Source organism: Salvelinus namaycush, chromosome 20, assembly GCF_016432855.1.
Source record: "Salvelinus namaycush isolate Seneca chromosome 20, SaNama_1.0, whole genome shotgun sequence".
Taxonomy (NCBI): Eukaryota; Metazoa; Chordata; class Actinopteri; order Salmoniformes; family Salmonidae; genus Salvelinus; species Salvelinus namaycush.
In genome coordinates, this window is record NC_052326.1 from 21,980,975 (window position 1) to 21,992,405 (window position 11,431).

An 11,431-nucleotide genomic window follows, 5' to 3' on the forward strand; every position below is an offset into this window, starting at 1 on the left:
ATGCATTGTATAATGTATACAAACATGGCGCCACACATAGCTGGCAAATAGCTTAGCTCAGTATCACCCGTACAACCTTCAAAAAAGTATTTTACACATTATAGGTGTCTATTACAATAGATGCAATAATCGGAATGCATTATTTGTCACAAGTACTTGAAAACATGTGAATAAAATTGTAAATACATTATGCGCCATTCATACATACATGCATAGATGCCTACAGTAGAAATGATAACACGATATACAGAAAATCAGGAACTTGCTATCAAAGTAACGTACACATGTCCAAAGTTGTTATTTGTAAGGAAAACAACAAGGAAGGCAAAGCGAGCGCCTGCAAGAAAATTTTCCAATTCTTGCAAGACTGCGCAAATATAGGCATACTTGATCTGCGCCAACATGAGTGAAGTGTGGTGGGCTCTCCTCGAAGTTTATCTGGCTCAGTAAAGCCTCAAACGTAAATTGTATGCAACGCTGAAATGGGCTACTTCTATGTGAATTAATGAGGAGGCGGAACACACCTGAATTCAAACTGTTGTTAGAAAATACAACTGGTTAGAAAATCATTTGAAATTGACAAGTTGAAACATGGCCTATAGTTAATTTGCAGACAGCGCGTGTTAACTGTCCTGTTGCGTAATAATCACATTTTGCAACAGTGAGTGCATTCTGACATCACGTGCATAAAACAAATCACGCTGGGGCGACCGTTAGAGATATTTGGAACTCACATGTGAAAAGTTTAAATAAAAACAAATCTACAATACTTTTATTCTGAAAACGTGTCGCCTCCTAATTCTTTGAGGGCTTTTATTTTGAAAATGCCTCCTCTTCTGGAATGTGTGTCACTTCCCTCATCTCCACTGACTGCTTTGTTCTCCATCTCGGTTATTACAAGCAGTGTGGCAGTGTGTGAGTGAGAGGAAAGCACTGTGCAGCAACATGCGCCATCATTATTAAAGCGATTTTAGCATGTAAATCTTGGTGGGACAAACTCAACCAATTTCTTTAGATGCATGCCAGTGAAGCCACTACATAACACTAAACATACCATTAAATGCACTATAAAAGGTGACAAACGTTGCCCACAAACTGTTAGAGCCTACATAAAGCTGTCCCAACAGCAGAGCTTTCCTGTCAGCAGCATAGAGGGAATCCTTACCACCGCTGCACCTGCCTATCAGCGGAGCCTCATCTGGCAGCGAAACATTTCAACAGTTCATTCAGTCTCATTTACTGCCTTTTTAACAACGAAAGACGATATGGCTGACTTGCTTAAATAAATATGGTTTCTTCTGACTCGTTGTGGATTTGTGTAACTCGATAAGAACAGCATTCTCCTTCAATAATAACAAATGTTGACATGAGTTTTGAATTTTGAACCATACACAAACATTATTACATTTATGTTCAGTAAATTCATAATGTTTACAGGATATCATTAACACTTATCTCTAAGTATAAGCAAGTGCAAGCAAACGAGCTGCGACAAGGTAGGCCTATTCGTTCAGCATTTTCGAAATGGACACTGACAGAAATTCAGATAGATGTTAGTTCAGATACATTTAGCAAGATGTTGAGGCCTTAACTTTACTCATCTTTAATTCACGACACACACACACACACACACACACACACACACACACACATATATATATATATATATATTCTATTATGTATTTTATTATGTGATCTAAAAAGGAAGGAAAATGCAATCACTAGGATCCACTTTTAAAGACAATACACCAACGCACGGAAAGCGCATTGCACAAACAAAACAACCCTCGCAATATGAACTGGAATTACATTGTTCTATTAATTTACTTTTTGTTTAACAAATATATTTGAATGGGAAAAGACTGTGACTGGCAAACATGGTTACAGACCCAACAACATTATATAGTATCCCCCTCCTCATGGAGAAAAGCACATGAGCTAATTATATTATTTGTTGGTTGTGAAGTTCATGACTTGTCTATGTGCGGTGTCTAGCTGAGCCAGAACGTTTTATTTCCCCTGTTAAATCAGTTTAACAGCGTTGTGTAAATGTGATGCACAATTCTCATGTTTTGACCCTTTCAGATAAATAGACTTCGACCACACACTATCTCCACCGAATTGCAGGCAGGGGAAGCAAAACAGTTATTATTTTGGTGACGCTTGCAGTTAGACACTGCTTCCTTCCCATCCACTCATTGGTAGCCTAGTGGTTAGAGACTTGAGCTAGTAACTGTAAAGGTTGCTGGATCAAATCCCTGAGCTGACAAGGTAAAAATCTGTTGTTCTGACCCTGAGCAAGGCAGTTAAGGCAGATGTTAATTTAAGGCATCCCCCTGCACCTCTCTGATTCAGAGGGGTTGGGTTAAATGTAGAAGACACATTTTGGTTGAAGGAATTCAGTTGTACAACTGACTAGGTATCCCCCTTTCAGTGTTGAATTTCCAACTTGTTTATGACTGAAGAGCACCAAGACATTTTATCTCTAATATCTCTTCATGTGACAAGGATTGAAAAGGATTTGCCAGTAGATTTTCGATGTGGTTCATGATGATGACTTGCTAGAGAAGATTTTGGAAGTATGATGTTGACATGATCAGTCTAAAAAAAAGCTACGGGAGATATAACGTGATTTGATCAAATTTTATCTGTGGCCAATGAGCTTGAGCCTTCTTTGATGGGCACTACTACTCTAAATCTATGGCAGCATCCAAGGGGGCTTGAACTGTCTAGCTCTCTGGTAGATTCTGTTGTGACTTAGTGTCCGCATGAGTGACAGAACCTTGATCCAGTCAAGGCACAACCAGAGAAGAAGGCTACACCTCCACCACAGAAAGTACTGCGCTAGGCTGAAACAGCTGCATTTTGGAGCTGCCCTACTGAAAGGAAGAGACCATGTTTGTATGCTGCTTTATTAACTGAAGGATTGAAAAAAATTGTTTGCTAAACTGATGTGACACAAATTAATGCCAGAATTACATGCTCTGCCTCACCTGCCCTGAATGATGGTTTGCCACTGGCAAGAACAAAGTAAGTTTAAGTAAGTAAAAATTGTATACCTGGGAATACACTTTGATATGTTAGAACGAACGTGAGCAACTACTAGCTTTCTCCTGGCTATTAGCTAATTAGCTTTACATTTACAGTTTAGTCATTTTGAACTGTGTCAGGTTAGCTCTAACTAGCTAGTGCTAGGTAGTTCCGGCTGTGTGAAAAACTGATAGTGAATGTTTGAAGCCAACAATACGTGCTAGCTACAGAATTAATTGCACTATCATTGTCTTAGTCTTCATCATAGTTTGCAATGGATGTGCCACCAGTCAAGAAGAGAGAAACAAGAGGACATAACAGTTCTTTTTTGAAGGAATGCAAAGGACTGTAAGTAAGGTACTTGGTAACTGCCTGCACACCACCACTGGCAAACTTGTTGGCAAATTTGAGCGCTTTCTACCGCCTCAGAAACCCGGATCCGGGAGCACCCCCCACCACCCCCACCAGTAAAAAAGCTGAATAGCATAGCTAGCATAGCGTCACAAGTAAATACTAGCATCTAAATATCATTCAATCACAAGTCCAAGACACCAGATGAAAGATCCACTTCTTGTGAATCCAGCAATCATTTCTGATTTGTAAAATGTTTTACAGGGAAGACACAATATGTAAATCTATTAGCTAACCACGTTAGCAAAAGACACCATTTTTCTTTGTCCACCATTTTTTCTCTCCACCAGTAGCTATCACCAATTCGGCCAAATAAAGATATTGATAGCCACTAACCAAGAAAAAACCTCATCAGATGACAGTCTGATAACATATTTATTGTATAGGATAGGTTTTGTTAGAAAAATGTGCATATTTCAGGTAGAAATCATAGTTTACAATTGCACCCACCATCACAACTCGACTAGAATAAATACAGAGAGCAACGTGTATTACCAATTTACTCATCATAAAACATTTCTTAAAAATACACAGCGCACAGCAATGGAAAGACACAGATCTTGTGAATTCAGACAATATTTCAGATTTTCTAAGTGTTTTACAGCGAAAACACAATAAATCGTTATATTAGCATACCACATGTGCAAACGTTACCCGAGCATTGATTCAAGGCAAAAAGAGCGATAGCGTTATCATCACCAAAATATATTAATTTTTTCACTAACCTTCTCAGAATTCTTCCGATGACACTCCTGTAACATCATATTACACAATCCATATAGAGTTTGATCGAAAATGTGCATATTTAGCGGCACAAATCGTGCTTACACAATGGAAATACTGTCCAACTACTCAAGCAATCTGCCCGGCGCCATCTTGGAAAGACACCTATTTTTATCGAAAACTATTCATAAACTTGACTAAAAAAATACAAGTTGGACAGCAATTGAAAGACAAATTAGTTCTTAAGCAGGGAGTAGAGAGTATTAAGTAGGGGGTATTACGTAGAGAGTAGTGAGTGAGGAGTAGTGCATAGGGAGTAGAGAGTATTAAGTAGGGAGTATTAAGTAGGGAGTAGTGAGTAGGGCGTAGTGAGTAGGTAATATTAAGTAGGGAGTGGTGAGTAGGGAGAAGTAAATTGGGAGTAGTGAGTGGGGGGTAGTCAGTATGGAGTATTAAGTAGAGAGTAGTGAGTAGGGAGTATTAAGTAGAGAGTAGGGAGTAGGGAGTAGTGAGTAGGGAGTATTATGTAGAGAGAAGTGAGTAGGTAGTATTAAGTAGGGAGTAGGGAGTAGAGAGTAGTGAGTAGGGAGTAGTGCATAGGGAGTAGTGAGTAGGGAGTGGTGAGTAGGGAGTATTATGTAGAGAGTAGTGAGTAGGGAGTAGTGAGTAGATAGTATTAAGTAGGGAGTATTAAGTAGGGAGTAGTGAGTAGGGAGTAGTGATTAGGTAGTATTAAGTAGGGAGTATTAAGTAGCGAGTAGTGAGTAGGGAGTAGTGAGCAGGGAGAAGTAAGTTGGGAGTAGTGAGTAGGGAGTAGTCAGTAGGGAGTAAGGAGTAATAAGTAAGGAGTACTGTAAGTAGTGAGTAGTAAGTAGGGAGTAGTGAGTAGGGAGTAGTGAGTAGGGAGTAGTGAATAGTAAGTAGGGAGTAGTGAGTAGTAAGTAGGGAGTAGTGAGTAGGGAGTAGTGAGTAGTAAGTAGGGAGTAGTGAGTAGGGAGTAGTGAGTAGTAAGTAGGGAGTAGTGAGTAGGGAGTAGTGAGTAGGGAGTAGTGAATAGTAAGTAGGGAGTAGTAAGTAGGGAGTAGTGAATAGTAAGTAGGGAGTAGTGAATAGTAAGTATGGAGTAGGGAATAGTAAGTAGGGAGTAGGGAATAGTAAGTAGGGAGTAGTGAGTAGGGAGTAGTGAATAGTAAGTAGGGAGTAGTGAATATTAAGTAGGGAGTAGTGAGTAGGGAGTAGTGAATAGTAAGTAGGGAGTAGTGAATAGTGAGTAGGGAGTCGTGAATAGTAAGTAGGGAGTAGTGAATAGTAAGTAGGGAGTAGTGAATAGTAAGTAGGGAGTAGTGAATAGTAAGTAGGGAGTAGTGAGTAGGGAGTAGTGAATAGTAAGTAGGGAGTAGTGAATAGTAAGTAGGGAGTATAAAGTAGGGAGAAGTAAGTAGGGAGTAGTAAGTAGGGAGTAGTGAGTAGCGTGTGGAGAGGGAAATTATAGAAAACCCCAGCGAGGCGTTAGGCAGGCAGCTGCGTGTCACCAGGGTTGTATAACCCCAGCATTGAGCAGAGGCCAGTGTGCTGAGTGTGGGGCCGAGGCAGGAGGGCCTTCCTTCCCCACGGTTCAGCCACTATGTGAGGCTCTCCAGCTGCAATTAAAGCAGGGCATATCAATAAATGATGAATGTCAAGTGTTATTTGGCTTGGCTGGTGCCCCATGTTGGGTCTTTGCCATTGCAGGGCAAGGGGACAGGGGAAATGAGGTAATGAGGAACAAGGACAGGAGGTAGGGGGGTAGGGGGTTTATAGGGGTCACACGCCAAATGTCACCTCCCTTTGAACACTTCTGGGAATGTAATAGACGTACACTCAAGATGCAGAGGGCAACTGTCACGTCTTAAGCTATCCGTTGGCATTTGGGAATCTGGGCCGCTTGCCCTGTGCCAGGCCAGGAAGGAAAGGGAGGTGGGAGAGAACGGTGGTCTGTCAGGCAAGGGCACAGTGGACAGGGAGGCCCGGGTACTTCTGACTCCCCATCATGGTGTTATGAGCCAGAATCACCCAGACATAACCTTTGTCCTCAACAGTGTCCACACAAGCTACCTCTGGTCTGCTGTCTGTCACTGTCATAAAGACCTCACAAAACCTGGGGCAGAACACAACACAGAGCATCACCTCAACTAACAGACACTAAGAGATTATGAGCAGGCACATGCACAGATAGAGGTCTTTTGGCCTCCTATGAGAAAAGTGCCCTTTCACATAGGTGGCATTTTAATGATTATGAGCTATGGACATACCAAAGTCCCATACAGTAAACAAAGTGTTTTGGCTTATCTGGACTGCACTGTATGCCTGCCAAAAGAAAAGTGATTTTCAGTATTTGACTGGACTCTTGCGTGACTGGTGATCCTTGTGGCTGTGTGGTTCCTTCTTTAGACACATTACCCAGCCAGCCCCAGTTATTAAGCTGATTATTTCAGGCTCTTTATGATGAGCTCAGTCAAAGACTCTGGATCTTGATCTGCTCTTTCAGATTGGTGGTAGAATAATGTCCAGTCCAGTGCATCCCAGAATTTAACATCTGATTAGTCAATGCATACCAGCATCTCCAATCAGATTGCTCAATGACTTAACAAATGCTTTCCAGTGTTACTTTTCCCTGAAATCTTGAGATGTAGATAGGAAGTAAAAATGTGCTGCATACTAGTGTTACATGTCATTGGTGCCTTGAATCTGTTTTGTAACATGCATAAAATATTCTATATTGTACATGTTTTATGTTGATCTGTTATGCTGAGCCCCATGGGTACTATGGGTAAAAGCTACGCTTTTTTGTTGTTGTTGGTGAACAATTATTATTAAATACTCATTTCTAGTGATAGACAAAGCTTAACTTACAAATGGCCAAATTTACAAGACTAAGGGGGAACTTGCAGTGGGGCACCTACTCTGGTGCAGTCCAAACAGTCTTAGGGCCTTGGCGATTTATATTGTACTGAATACCATTGTAACTGTTAATGTGGATATATTCAGTTAACAACCATTTTGTACTCTTTCTCTGCTACTGTATGATTCATTTCCTAGTATTTTTCTCACTTCCACTATCAGGTTGTTATGTTTGTTATGAAAAAAAAATGTTTTTAAAGTAGTCATGAAAGGTCAAACTGGAATTAATCAAACTCCACTCTACACAATTATCAAAAATAAAATATCATCATGGCTGCTTCTCTCCTGCATGAAGTGAACACATGCAATACACCCTCTGGGCTTAAGCTGCTATCCTTTTCAGAGATCATATGATAATTCAGATGGATCCACACTATAACAGATCACCAGTATATGAACTCTATTAGCTTGGAAAGGCACTTCTCACTATCTTACCTGTTGGTTTGTGGCCTCTCTTTCTCCCTCTCTGCCTGTCTGTCTGTCCATGACTGTCACTCTCCTGCCATGATTATGATAGTACAAAACAAAGTCTTAACACATGGAACACACCTTCATGACCCATAATCACTGTGATTATATTAAAGACTTTTAATACTCCCTACTCTTTACTCCCTACGTGTTACTCCCTACTTACTACTCTCTACTCTCTGCTATCTGCTCTATAGGCTGAGGGGGAGGATGTGCAGTCATTATCCCCTAACTTGGAGTGGGGTGGAAGAGGGCTTTGACTGGTGTGCGACTGATTGAAGATCCCCTCAAACACAACCTCTGGTCTAATCCTTGGATAGTGAGATCTATAGTGAGATCTCATTGTGGGAGAGGCTGCACTATAAGAGCATAGAGATACACAGATTGTCAATGTGAAAACGCAATCTTGATCAAGTATGGGAAAGATTGGCTTTTCACAGTTTGTGCTGTATTCTGTACAGACAGCTACACATTGTTTTGACTCATAAACACTCCAATATGGCTTTTCTGTTTTTAATCTATATCTGGACTGGGATTGATTTATCTGCATAAGCAGCAATAGCAATGATATAGTGAGCATTGAGGCTTAAGTAGCGCAACTGTGGCTGCTACATTAAAGGCAAGGTCATTGATAGCCACACTGATTGTTATTCTTCTAAATGAATCCCCCAGGACGAGGAGCGAGGTAAACCTGGATCAATGCTGGTGCTCAGCAAGGTCAGTGATCGCTGAAACCCAGGCTGATATTTCTCTGTCATGTTGCATTTACACTACCTTGAACACCTCAGTGATTCGACATTGGTCTAAATACAGAGGGATCAATTTGTGCTAGTACCTGTCAGGAAGGTGATGTTTCAGCCTTGCTTTTGACACATTAAATAGCTTCTCACAGTTTTTTGATAAAAAGTCTTACATAACTCATCCTGTTCTGTACTGTCGGTACACACTGCATAATACAGAGATACAGTGGAGTTGTAATAGCAATAAACGTATAGTGTGAAAGATAAGTATGGACTTTGACAAATATTATCTGTTTGTGCCTATTTGTGCCTTAGTAGAACAGTCCTGAACAGCCCACATGTGTAGACTTGTCCAAAATACACCCCAGCATCTCCCTCTCTCTGGCAGCCATTATGAAGATCTTGAAGCCCTGTGCCATCACTCTCTAGTTACCACACTGCACCACCATGATCACACTGAGAAAAAGAGACCACTGTCCCAGGGGTCATGGAGGAATGAGCCTCAACGACCACTTTGATGGTGTAGTTTATGCCTAGTGCTAATTGTACTGACATCTTATGGTAATCAGACCTAATTTAAAACCAAAATCAAGGATCCTTCCTATTGCTCAGCCTTGCTCTTACACTGCATTAGACAGCCAAGAGAATGTACGCACAACAGGGGCGGACTGGGACCAGAAATCGTCTCTGGCATTTCAAATACACCCATTATTGTCTTCGAGGCCCCCACCACGGCCCATTTTATTCCCCCATTATTGGCAAAATAATAATAATTAAGCTAAAAAACTAAAAAGTTAGACAGGCCCAATAGGTTGGAAATGAATCAGCCAGTCCACCTCCGACGCACAAGGTAACATTTTATGATTGAACATAAACAGTATGGCTGTCCTCAGGGAGATAGAGGCCATTATACCTGCTAGGAGTGGTGCTCCAGATGCATTTCAATGTGGAAACCTCTCCCTTTTAACTAAGGACGCTATTCAATCTGTATTGCTGAAGTTCAGCGTTACAGCGTGATTGAAATTTAAAAGGTAAACACTGCATATGTCAGGTCAGTTAGAAAATTACCTTCACATTTCTATTGCACAACCTGTAACGCTTCAGCGATACAGATTGAATAGAGCATTAAATCCCTCTCAACTCTTAGTCCATTTTATTCTTAGCTGCTTGGTAATTACTCAGCTGGCACAAACAGGCCACAACAGGATGGAAGGAAGGAATATCCTAAACACTTTCATGAATATAGTAATAAAAAATGTTGATTAACAATAATACACTTGGAAATGACACTCATATAGCCTACGGTCTTTGGATTCGTCAATTTAGATAAAGTGCATTCGTAAAGTATACAGACCCCTGGACTTTTTCCAAATTTTGTTACGTTGCAGCCATCTTCTAAGATTGATTCAATTGTTTTTTTTCCATCATCAATCTACACACAATACCCCATAATGATGAAGCAAAAACAGTGTTTTCGAAATTTTTACAAATTTATAAAAGAAAACGGAAATAGCACATTTACAGAGGTATTCAGACAGTTTACTAAGTCCTTTGATGAATCACCTTTGGCAGCGATTACAGACTCAAGACTTCTTGGGTATGTCACTACAAGCTTGGCACACCTGTATTTGAAGAGTTTCTCACATTCTTCTCTGCAGATCCTCTCAAGCTCTGTCAGGTTGGATGGGGAGCGTCGCTGGACAGCTATTTTCAGAACTCTCCAGAGATGTTCGATTAGGTTCAAGTCCGGGCTCTGCTGGGCCACTCAAGGACATTCAGAGACTTGTCCAGAAGTCACTCCTGCACTGTCTTGGTTGTGTGCTTAGGGTCGTTGTCCTGGAAGGAGAACCTTCACCCCAGTCTGAGGTCCTGAGCACTCTGGAGCAGGTTTTCATCAAGGATCTCTCTGTACTTTGCTCCGTTAATCGTTCCCTCAATCCTGACCAGTCTCCCTGTCCCTGCCGCTCAAAAACATCCACACAGCATGATGATGCCACCACCATGCTTCACTGTAGGGATGGTGCCACGTCTCCTCCAGATGTGACTCTTGGCATTCAGGCCAAGATTCTGGTTTCATCAGACCAGAGAATATTGTTTCTCATTGTCTGAGAGTCCTTTAGGTGCCTTTTGGCAAACTCCAAGCAGGCTGTCATGTGCCTATTACTGAGGAGTGGCTTCCGTCTGGCCTCAGTTTGGCCGGGCGGCCAACTTTAGGAAGAGTCTTGGTGGTTCCAAATTTATTTTATTAAAGACTGATGGATGCCACTGTGTTCTTGGCGACCTTCAAAGCTTCAGAAATGTTTTGGTACCCTTCCCCAGATCTGTGCCTCAACACACTCCTGTCTCGAACCTCTATGGACAATTCCTTCGACCTCATGGCTTGGTTTTTGCTCAACTGTGGAAGAAGTTAAGGTGTCTGAATACTTTCCAAATGCACTGTAAATCATTTAGAGTTCTGGGTCTGTCTAATAAAAAATCCCTGGTCCAAATAAAACATGTAAAAAAAGTTAGCTCATTCAGTGTCTTTGATATAAAACCTGTCAGTGTTATTATTTAATTTTCATAACAGCGGCGCTAAATCCTAAATAGAACACAAAGCACTGTTAATTAGCAATCTGTGGCTTGGCCATGAATACTTAGATGGCTTACCGACCACAGTCTGGGTAACACTGCTCATAGATACCCTGCCTGGCAAGTCTTCACACAAATCACCAGTCTAGTAATGAAAGAATGCCCGGCCTCCATTAAGCTTGGCAGTTATGGTATAATAGAGATGTGCTTCTCCCTTGCAAAACATATGAAACACTACATTATGGCGCTGGAATAGGTCAAAAAAACTTCAGCTCACACCGTAAAGCAGGGATGTAAGATATTGATTTAAAGATGACGAGGTCCTGTACACCGTATATGAGTTGCTGTTATTCACTGACACTTGGAGCTGTTTGCATTGCCAAACACTATGCATGTTATGGGTCACTACTGGTAATAATGGCTCAGGCAGTTTTTCTATTTACCCATTGATATACAGTATACTCCACGTTCTCCCATTACATACCATCAGACCGAGCTTGCTACTATTCCAACTCCCTCCACGTCTCTCAGGACCCCGCTCCTCCACT